This window comes from Mytilus edulis, chromosome 2 (genome assembly GCF_963676685.1).
Source record: "Mytilus edulis chromosome 2, xbMytEdul2.2, whole genome shotgun sequence".
Taxonomy (NCBI): domain Eukaryota; kingdom Metazoa; phylum Mollusca; class Bivalvia; order Mytilida; family Mytilidae; genus Mytilus; species Mytilus edulis.
In genome coordinates, this window is record NC_092345.1 from 38,136,956 (window position 1) to 38,149,041 (window position 12,086).

Below are 12,086 nucleotides of genomic sequence, written 5' to 3' on the forward strand. Positions count from 1 at the left end.
TACATATTAATACTTCTATTTGACAATACCATATTACATGTATTTATATCTTGCTTGAGTCAAATCAGAACATATTGAACATTGGAACTCGGTATATTACTTTTGAGAAGATGGGTGGATGGATTGATGTTATGTGATCCAGTGGCAAGTTAAGTGCAGGAAGAGGACATGATACTCAGATATAAATACAATGTAATTAACATATTTTGTACAGAACTAGACCAATAATGCAATGAGCTCCTTTTTAACATGTTAGTTCACCACAAGGAGAGAATATGCTATAAGACATGTCCCCCTACATGAACAGGTACCTTCAGACTGAACAGTGTATGTTTTTCTCCTTTTACTGTGAGCTGAGAGAATATTCAGAATACGACCACTTTTTTAGTCTAACTTCTCATAAATAAATTTCCAATCATATGCTCATTGTAAGATTTTTAATGGTTAAATACATTTATTGACAGATTTCTTTTTTTTTTTGTATACATTAATCATGCTGCAATTTCATTCACTTGTAATGAGTGTATTGTGAATAGTAACTTAAATACATGTATGCATAACTCTTGTACTCTTTCCTATAAAACTGCAGAGCGTATTTTACGAAAAGAATATATGAACTTTGGTGTTACAATATTTAGGCATCCCGTTAACGGGGAGTTGAAAGGGTGAGAACTACATTACTCAGTATAGCATGTTCACATGAGGACTGATAACTTTCAGAAACTCTTGATTTGTAGTTCCTCAGAAATCTCTGATGGATTTGAATCTTACAGACAAACAAAAAGAGGTACATTTTGTAAAATAAGCATAAAAATTTAAAGAAAGATTTCCAACAGACTGATTAATGTCTAACGGAGGTCATTTGGTACATAATTAACCTTTTTGATTTTTGAACATATTTGGTTTGCTTTTCAAAATTGATTTTTATTGACTGAATAAAACAAGCTGAAGAACTCAAATTTTTAGTTCTATCTTCTTATCAACTGCAATAACTTCCATTGCAAATACAATAAACAGTAATCTTAAGAATGAACAGCATTAAAAAGTAAAAAAATGTGTTTTTCTGGCCCAAGACCACAATTAATGACCCCGCTTTTCGTTGTCCACGAATATAGTTCCTTTTAATTAGAGTGTATTTTTCCTTAATTTTTTTTCTTTCCTTTCCTCACTCATTCCTTAAATCTTTTTGGGTGGAAATGAAAGAAGAGAGGTCAAATAAATTTTTGGAGGTTGTATTTTAACTGATTTTGATATGGAATGAGTGATTAGGTCAAGTGCAAAAAGGTGATATTTACAGTTTTCGGAACATCTCTTGACTTGTCAATAGGGGTATGGATGTGTATTGGCTAAATTTGTAAAAGTGATTGCTTCAATCTTTCTGAATTTTGGATATATATTTGGACTAGGACAATACATTACACACACAAAAAATTGGACAAAAGTGCATGGTGCAATTTTTTTAATGATGCAAAAGGTTATAAAGAACTGATAGAGGAATTAATTGTGGTCTGTGGCCTAAGAGGTGCATTTCAGCAAATTTAGAATTTTTACTTTGGCATCTTTTCTGAATGATCTATTGGTATTGATTTGTCAAACTATATGAGAAGAAATGATTTTCACTTTCATTTGATAGAAATTTTGTGAAAAAGTCACTTTTCAGGTTAAATGCCTAAAATGTAGCTTTTTCACTTTTTTCACTATTTTTTCAAAAACAGCATGCTTAATTTCTCTCTGACAGTATTTTTCTGATATCTATTTGTGTTTGTGGTATTTATTTCAGTTGTTTAACTTATTTGTGAACTCTGAACACAAAAAAAAGTAGATAAAAACATAAAAAGAGTGCAAAATGTGCTGTTTTAATAGTCTAAGTCTAACGGTCAGTATACACAGCAGGTGAAATGTGAAGTTCTATGCACTTAAAAGTTGTATTCCAAAACAGATTGCACTGAACCTACATCAAAAACACTTATTACTGGTTGCTTAACCATTTCTGTTTCACAGACTACCTTTACTTTCTTCTGTTGGATAGCTAGTGGTTTAAATATTGGCCTTTTGAGGCTGACATTTCATTCAGTTTTTAAACAGTAAAGTTAATAAACTTTGCATCAGACCATACTGTCTGCATATATAGTTGAAAGTGACAGTCTTGTTACATCCAGGCTCCATGTTTTATCATATCTGAGCACAGATTTTAGCAAAAAGAAGTATATCTCCATCTCCCATATCATTTATATGCTTTTAAATATGCAAATGTGGGGAACGGCCTAAACTGGCAATCTGTTTTTTTAAGCATAACATTGCTAAAGACCATTTTATCCACATGCGTTATGCTATTTGAAACTTATATTTCCATCAAAAGTACATTTATAACCTGTTAAAGTTTGTTTGATAACTTAACAACTTCAGAAAATTATGGTAAGTGAAAAATATTACATTTGATATGAGGCCTCACCCTAATTGAAAACCTCTATTTTTTGGCACAGGCTCATATAAAATTAACTTCTGGCCATTTTGCATAAGTCTGATACATGAAATATGCTTTCTGTTGCTTTAAATAGATGTTAACTTATACATAGAGACATTAAAAAGTGTTAGTTTTGGTATCTTTTGGTTTTTAGAAGCTCAAATTTGATAGTTTTAATTGTTCTAATTCAACGCCACAATTCAGCACCCAAAATTCAGATATAAAAAATGCCACATTTTTTTATTTGGTATCATATGGCTTTGAAACTTTGTAACCTGTTTTATAATATACTAAGCTTGAATCATGCCAAGTTTTATTAGAATTGGTCAAGTTTTAGGCCCCTAATAGGCCCAAGACCACAATTAATGACCCCGCTTTTCGTTGTCCACGAATATAGTTCCTTTTAATTAGAGTGTATTTTTCCTTAATTTTTTTTCTTTCCTTTCCTCACTCATTCCTTAAATCTTTTTGGGTGGAAATGAAAGAAGAGAGGTCAAATAAATTTTTGGAGGTTGTATTTTAACTGATTTTGATATGGAATGAGTGATTAGGTCAAGTGCAAAAAGGTGATATTTACAGTTTTCGGAACATCTCTTGACTTGTCAATAGGGGTATGGATGTGTATTGGCTAAATTTGTAAAAGTGATTGCTTCAATCTTTCTGAATTTTGGATATATATTTGGACTAGGACAATACATTACACACACAAAAAATTGGACAAAAGTGCATGGTGCAATTTTTTTAATGATGCAAAAGGTTATAAAGAACTGATAGAGGAATTAATTGTGGTCTGTGGCCTAAGAGGTGCATTTCAGCAAATTTAGAATTTTTACTTTGGCATCTTTTCTGAATGATCTATTGGTATTGATTTGTCAAACTATATGAGAAGAAATGATTTTCACTTTCATTTGATAGAAATTTTGTGAAAAAGTCACTTTTCAGGTTAAATGCCTAAAATGTAGCTTTTTCACTTTTTTCACTATTTTTTCAAAAACAGCATGCTTAATTTCTCTCTGACAGTATTTTTCTGATATCTATTTGTGTTTGTGGTATTTATTTCAGTTGTTTAACTTATTTGTGAACTCTGAACACAAAAAAAAGTAGATAAAAACATAAAAAGAGTGCAAAATGTGCTGTTTTAATAGTCTAAGTCTAACGGTCAGTATACACAGCAGGTGAAATGTGAAGTTCTATGCACTTAAAAGTTGTATTCCAAAACAGATTGCACTGAACCTACATCAAAAACACTTATTACTGGTTGCTTAACCATTTCTGTTTCACAGACTACCTTTACTTTCTTCTGTTGGATAGCTAGTGGTTTAAATATTGGCCTTTTGAGGCTGACATTTCATTCAGTTTTTAAACAGTAAAGTTAATAAACTTTGCATCAGACCATACTGTCTGCATATATAGTTGAAAGTGACAGTCTTGTTACATCCAGGCTCCATGTTTTATCATATCTGAGCACAGATTTTAGCAAAAAGAAGTATATCTCCATCTCCCATATCATTTATATGCTTTTAAATATGCAAATGTGGGGAACGGCCTAAACTGGCAATCTGTTTTTTTAAGCATAACATTGCTAAAGACCATTTTATCCACATGCGTTATGCTATTTGAAACTTATATTTCCATCAAAAGTACATTTATAACCTGTTAAAGTTTGTTTGATAACTTAACAACTTCAGAAAATTATGGTAAGTGAAAAATATTACATTTGATATGAGGCCTCACCCTAATTGAAAACCTCTATTTTTTGGCACAGGCTCATATAAAATTAACTTCTGGCCATTTTGCATAAGTCTGATACATGAAATATGCTTTCTGTTGCTTTAAATAGATGTTAACTTATACATAGAGACATTAAAAAGTGTTAGTTTTGGTATCTTTTGGTTTTTAGAAGCTCAAATTTGATAGTTTTAATTGTTCTAATTCAACGCCACAATTCAGCACCCAAAATTCAGATATAAAAAATGCCACATTTTTTTATTTGGTATCATATGGCTTTGAAACTTTGTAACCTGTTTTATAATATACTAAGCTTGAATCATGCCAAGTTTTATTAGAATTGGTCAAGTTTTAGGCCCCTAATAGGCCCAAGACCACAATTAATGACCCCGCTTTTCGTTGTCCACGAATATAGTTCCTTTTAATTAGAGTGTATTTTTCCTTAATTTTTTTTCTTTCCTTTCCTCACTCATTCCTTAAATCTTTTTGGGTGGAAATGAAAGAAGAGAGGTCAAATAAATTTTTGGAGGTTGTATTTTAACTGATTTTGATATGGAATGAGTGATTAGGTCAAGTGCAAAAAGGTGATATTTACAGTTTTCGGAACATCTCTTGACTTGTCAATAGGGGTATGGATGTGTATTGGCTAAATTTGTAAAAGTGATTGCTTCAATCTTTCTGAATTTTGGATATATATTTGGACTAGGACAATACATTACACACACAAAAAATTGGACAAAAGTGCATGGTGCAATTTTTTTAATGATGCAAAAGGTTATAAAGAACTGATAGAGGAATTAATTGTGGTCTGTGGCCTAAGAGGTGCATTTCAGCAAATTTAGAATTTTTACTTTGGCATCTTTTCTGAATGATCTATTGGTATTGATTTGTCAAACTATATGAGAAGAAATGATTTTCACTTTCATTTGATAGAAATTTTGTGAAAAAGTCACTTTTCAGGTTAAATGCCTAAAATGTAGCTTTTTCACTTTTTTCACTATTTTTTCAAAAACAGCATGCTTAATTTCTCTCTGACAGTATTTTTCTGATATCTATTTGTGTTTGTGGTATTTATTTCAGTTGTTTAACTTATTTGTGAACTCTGAACACAAAAAAAGTAGATAAAAACATAAAAAGAGTGCAAAATGTGCTGTTTTAATAGTCTAAGTCTAACGGTCAGTATACACAGCAGGTGAAATGTGAAGTTCTATGCACTTAAAAGTTGTATTCCAAAACAGATTGCACTGAACCTACATCAAAAACACTTATTACTGGTTGCTTAACCATTTCTGTTTCACAGACTACCTTTACTTTCTTCTGTTGGATAGCTAGTGGTTTAAATATTGGCCTTTTGAGGCTGACATTTCATTCAGTTTTTAAACAGTAAAGTTAATAAACTTTGCATCAGACCATACTGTCTGCATATATAGTTGAAAGTGACAGTCTTGTTACATCCAGGCTCCATGTTTTATCATATCTGAGCACAGATTTTAGCAAAAAGAAGTATATCTCCATCTCCCATATCATTTATATGCTTTTAAATATGCAAATGTGGGGAACGGCCTAAACTGGCAATCTGTTTTTTTAAGCATAACATTGCTAAAGACCATTTTATCCACATGCGTTATGCTATTTGAAACTTATATTTCCATCAAAAGTACATTTATAACCTGTTAAAGTTTGTTTGATAACTTAACAACTTCAGAAAATTATGGTAAGTGAAAAATATTACATTTGATATGAGGCCTCACCCTAATTGAAAACCTCTATTTTTTGGCACAGGCTCATATAAAATTAACTTCTGGCCATTTTGCATAAGTCTGATACATGAAATATGCTTTCTGTTGCTTTAAATAGATGTTAACTTATACATAGAGACATTAAAAAGTGTTAGTTTTGGTATCTTTTGGTTTTTAGAAGCTCAAATTTGATAGTTTTAATTGTTCTAATTCAACGCCACAATTCAGCACCCAAAATTCAGATATAAAAAATGCCACATTTTTTTATTTGGTATCATATGGCTTTGAAACTTTGTAACCTGTTTTATAATATACTAAGCTTGAATCATGCCAAGTTTTATTAGAATTGGTCAAGTTTTAGGCCCCTAATAGGCCCAAGACCACAATTAATGACCCCGCTTTTCGTTGTCCACGAATATAGTTCCTTTTAATTAGAGTGTATTTTTCCTTAATTTTTTTTCTTTCCTTTCCTCACTCATTCCTTAAATCTTTTTGGGTGGAAATGAAAGAAGAGAGGTCAAATAAATTTTTGGAGGTTGTATTTTAACTGATTTTGATATGGAATGAGTGATTAGGTCAAGTGCAAAAAGGTGATATTTACAGTTTTCGGAACATCTCTTGACTTGTCAATAGGGGTATGGATGTGTATTGGCTAAATTTGTAAAAGTGATTGCTTCAATCTTTCTGAATTTTGGATATATATTTGGACTAGGACAATACATTACACACACAAAAAATTGGACAAAAGTGCATGGTGCAATTTTTTTAATGATGCAAAAGGTTATAAAGAACTGATAGAGGAATTAATTGTGGTCTGTGGCCTAAGAGGTGCATTTCAGCAAATTTAGAATTTTTACTTTGGCATCTTTTCTGAATGATCTATTGGTATTGATTTGTCAAACTATATGAGAAGAAATGATTTTCACTTTCATTTGATAGAAATTTTGTGAAAAAGTCACTTTTCAGGTTAAATGCCTAAAATGTAGCTTTTTCACTTTTTTCACTATTTTTTCAAAAACAGCATGCTTAATTTCTCTCTGACAGTATTTTTCTGATATCTATTTGTGTTTGTGGTATTTATTTCAGTTGTTTAACTTATTTGTGAACTCTGAACACAAAAAAAAGTAGATAAAAACATAAAAAGAGTGCAAAATGTGCTGTTTTAATAGTCTAAGTCTAACGGTCAGTATACACAGCAGGTGAAATGTGAAGTTCTATGCACTTAAAAGTTGTATTCCAAAACAGATTGCACTGAACCTACATCAAAAACACTTATTACTGGTTGCTTAACCATTTCTGTTTCACAGACTACCTTTACTTTCTTCTGTTGGATAGCTAGTGGTTTAAATATTGGCCTTTTGAGGCTGACATTTCATTCAGTTTTTAAACAGTAAAGTTAATAAACTTTGCATCAGACCATACTGTCTGCATATATAGTTGAAAGTGACAGTCTTGTTACATCCAGGCTCCATGTTTTATCATATCTGAGCACAGATTTTAGCAAAAAGAAGTATATCTCCATCTCCCATATCATTTATATGCTTTTAAATATGCAAATGTGGGGAACGGCCTAAACTGGCAATCTGTTTTTTTAAGCATAACATTGCTAAAGACCATTTTATCCACATGCGTTATGCTATTTGAAACTTATATTTCCATCAAAAGTACATTTATAACCTGTTAAAGTTTGTTTGATAACTTAACAACTTCAGAAAATTATGGTAAGTGAAAAATATTACATTTGATATGAGGCCTCACCCTAATTGAAAACCTCTATTTTTTGGCACAGGCTCATATAAAATTAACTTCTGGCCATTTTGCATAAGTCTGATACATGAAATATGCTTTCTGTTGCTTTAAATAGATGTTAACTTATACATAGAGACATTAAAAAGTGTTAGTTTTGGTATCTTTTGGTTTTTAGAAGCTCAAATTTGATAGTTTTAATTGTTCTAATTCAACGCCACAATTCAGCACCCAAAATTCAGATATAAAAAATGCCACATTTTTTTATTTGGTATCATATGGCTTTGAAACTTTGTAACCTGTTTTATAATATACTAAGCTTGAATCATGCCAAGTTTTATTAGAATTGGTCAAGTTTTAGGCCCCTAATAGGCCCAAGACCACAATTAATGACCCCGCTTTTCGTTGTCCACGAATATAGTTCCTTTTAATTAGAGTGTATTTTTCCTTAATTTTTTTTCTTTCCTTTCCTCACTCATTCCTTAAATCTTTTTGGGTGGAAATGAAAGAAGAGAGGTCAAATAAATTTTTGGAGGTTGTATTTTAACTGATTTTGATATGGAATGAGTGATTAGGTCAAGTGCAAAAAGGTGATATTTACAGTTTTCGGAACATCTCTTGACTTGTCAATAGGGGTATGGATGTGTATTGGCTAAATTTGTAAAAGTGATTGCTTCAATCTTTCTGAATTTTGGATATATATTTGGACTAGGACAATACATTACACACACAAAAAATTGGACAAAAGTGCATGGTGCAATTTTTTTAATGATGCAAAAGGTTATAAAGAACTGATAGAGGAATTAATTGTGGTCTGTGGCCTTCTCTCTCTCAATTTAATGTTTTTTTTTAAATAACTGTTTCATAATTCTGCTCCAATGTTATTTTCCACTGCTCTTCCTATGCATGTGATATATATCTTTGCCAACTTGATTCTGGAAAGGAAAAAGTGGATTATAACATTTATCATTTTGTTCAAGTCCAATAATAAGATTAAACATAGGTCAACCATGACATAATGTGAATCAGTGTACATGCATTGCTAAAGGTGGTATAACGTTAATTATACAAGGTTTATATTATACAGGGAGAAAAATGAAAGAAAAAAATGGAACAATGTTTCGAGTCAGTTATTTACTCAAACTCCAAAATCAACAAATCAACCAATCAAAATGCTGGATTTCAATTTTCGACCACGATTTTTTTTCTCCGGGCACTGAGAATTTTTTTTATGACTTCAGGGCCTGATCTTATACGATTTGGAGAAGAATTTTAGCGTCCCAAGTCTGGGTTCATGGCAAATTTCCATGTTTTCAATACGGGCTGCACTTTTAACACTTTTAATTTGTTTTGTTATAAATTAGGTCGTTAATTTTTCTAAATAAAATTGTTTCATATATTGTTTATGTCATGGTCTTTTGTAGCCGACAATACGGTATGGGTTTTCTCATTGTTGAAGTCTGCACAGTTGTATATTATTGTTCACATTCACATCGTCTCAAATTTGGTGGATAGTTGTCTCAGTGACAATCCTACAACTGTTTATTATTTTATACACTATTCAATAGTTTAAAAATTAATAAAAGTATTCTTTTTGTGAATTTTTTCATTATTAGTACCAGTGGAAATTCTCATTATAATATATTACTATCTTTTAAATCTGTTATTCGGTTACAGAGAATGAGATCTTTGTTTATATTTCCTTTAGGTTTCTAAGTTCAACTATGCCCTGCTGTAACACTCTGACATCTTTGGATCGGCACCAAAACACATATGTATTAATATAATCTGATTATTCGAGCACAATATCAATGCAATCTGTGAAACAGTTAAATGAGAAGTTGTGTGTACGAATATGTACTTCCCGTAGACTTCTTTGTTAACTTTAATGATATCTTTCAATTGTTGAAGAATTGTATTTCTACTCTTTATTCTTTTGAACTTGCTCGTTGCTGGTTTGTTGTCATATGAACACACTACAACATTTCATGATATTGAAATAAAATTATAGGAATAACTGCAAATTCTTACTTTAAAAAAATCATAATTGAGTATAAAACTATATATATATAAGTACGTCTGAGTCAGTGACAACCCTACAACAGATGTATCCATCGGATCGCCATCAATGATGGTGATACATGGCTGTGTACATAATGTATAGTAGCATGGGTTCGAATCCCGGCGAGGGAAGAACCAAAAATTTGCTTTCGCAAATTTACAGATCTAACATTGTTGGGTTGATGTTCAGACGTGTTGTAAACTATATATATATATATATATACCTACCTTTCAAATTATTTCAATGTTCTACTGTAACCTTTCATACCAGTTCTATCTCTATCTCATATTTTATCTGTTCATGACAATTTTTAGTCGTTGATCTAAAACTTTATTTTCCTCATAGACTTAGTCTTTGTGTTCTGGTGGGATCCATTTTTAGATACCTATAACAATAGATCATACTGCATCAAGTACTTTGCATACATTTATAGAAAGTTGTTTTTCCCAACATGCATTGTTATGGTATTAATTATGGACGTAACACTTTGTAAATTGTCCTTTGAAAAAATACATCATGAGATAAAGATTGTATCGATGATTTACAAAATTCTGTAAAGTGGTTCAGGAGTAATTGATGACACTTACGTGGGACATAAGGACAAGATTTGTTCCATATATATGCGAACACATTCTCACTAAGAAAATGTCACCAGAAGTTCAAGTCTGTCATCACAACGGATAATGTTTATGTGATACAGTGAAAACAGTAAAAACATTGGTAGTAAAATTGTGCGGGATGTTTAATTTTCAACAAATGTAAGATTGGTCACCTTTAATCGGATGTCTCATATAGCATGTATAGAAAGAGAGTGCCATGATCTCTGCAGGTTAATAACTATTGCAACAACTCTTTAGAGGCCGTCGGTGGCCTTTTGTCTGAATATGCAGCAGGGCAAATTCCTGTTCACCTTCAATATGCTTTCGTTGCCCAGTGGCAGTCCAAGTTTCATTGACCTTTCACCCCAGATGACATCTTTTACAGGACTTACCTATTGTACTTATTTAACAATTGTTTTGAACATGCATGTAATATTTGCCACTGGACATTAAGCAAATGTTTAATACATGTACTCTAATATGTTATTATTTTGAGGAATCTCAGTAGGATCATTTTAAACTATTGGGATTATCCTCTTGAAATATAAATATTATTCATACAAAGTATTGCTCAATAATTATGTGTCGGATTACTAGTATTCGTGTGTCGGTCAAAAGGGTCGTCGGACTAATAGGGCGTCAGGTTATTGGGGTGTCGGACCAATATGGTGTCCGAACAGAAAGATTTAAAAGGCAAAAAAAAAAAATAAAAAAATGTGCAACTTATAAAAGGGTCTGGTCATGAAGTGGTTTCTTCATTTCTGTATTCTGTAATATTCTATACCATTTTTCACTTTTTATTATAAATTTTGCCTGTCTATTTTATAACTTTTTTTAGTCTGCTCAAAATATGATGCGCAACGTAAACAGATGTTTGATCAACTTAAAAATAATGGAGTCGTAGATCTCTCTTTGAAACACCTGCTATCCGGTTACACACACACCTTTAGTCCCGTGCATAACTATCTACGGGAAACTAATATACTTATAAGAAAATAGGAAGACTCTCAACTACATGTATAAGTGTCATTTAGCTTTAGTTTAGAGATAATAAAACAAATAATTATGTATTTGGAACTAGTGTATATGAATTATTTCTCAGACGGTCCCTAAATTAAATTATTTCATAAAGTCAGTATACAACCAGCAAGATTAAAGACAAATGAAAAACTCACCCGAATATGAAATAATTTCCTTTTTAAATATATATATAATAATCACAAGCAAGTCACAAGTGCAATGCACACTTCACCTTTGTGTCAGTCCATTGAGCGTAATCAAACAGACTTTTTCTACCTGTGTCATACATCAGTAAATCATTCACCTTTCAAACACCAGTACTAATTGACCATGAAATCCACGCATTTAATTTTAACAAGTATCAACATTCAATTTTAACACTGATCTTTTGAAGATTAGTATACTAGATAAGTTAACAGTGCATATTGAGGGACAATACAACATCACTTTAAAATTCTCTACAATGAAAAATTGCAGTCATATCTTTTAAGACAACAAACAGTTACACAACACACTCTGCTCAGATATTTAACAATAGAAACATTTGCTACAGGCTTTTCTTTTTATGAAAGTGCCACTAACATTTATTAAATATTTAATGTTATATGTTTAAAGATTAACGGAAAATACAATATGTCTTCTCCGATTTTCATAAACTGACAACTTAGTCATATTCATATTGAAAGAAATAAGAAAAATAAACAAACACAAACACAAACACAATCACT

The 12,086-nt window shown here is 31.4% G+C and overlaps 1 long non-coding RNA gene across 1 annotated transcript; it reads right to left on the bottom strand.

Annotated features, from left to right (window-relative positions):
* Window positions 1-8,499: 8,499 nt before the first annotated feature.
* Window positions 8,500-11,089, bottom strand: LOC139512136 (uncharacterized). The gene is made up of 2 exons (XR_011662171.1): window positions 9,967-11,089; window positions 8,500-8,612 (listed from the first exon to the last, which is right to left on the bottom strand). It is a non-coding gene; the product is annotated as an uncharacterized lncRNA (long non-coding RNA).
* Between the last annotated feature and the right edge of the window lie 997 nt (window positions 11,090-12,086).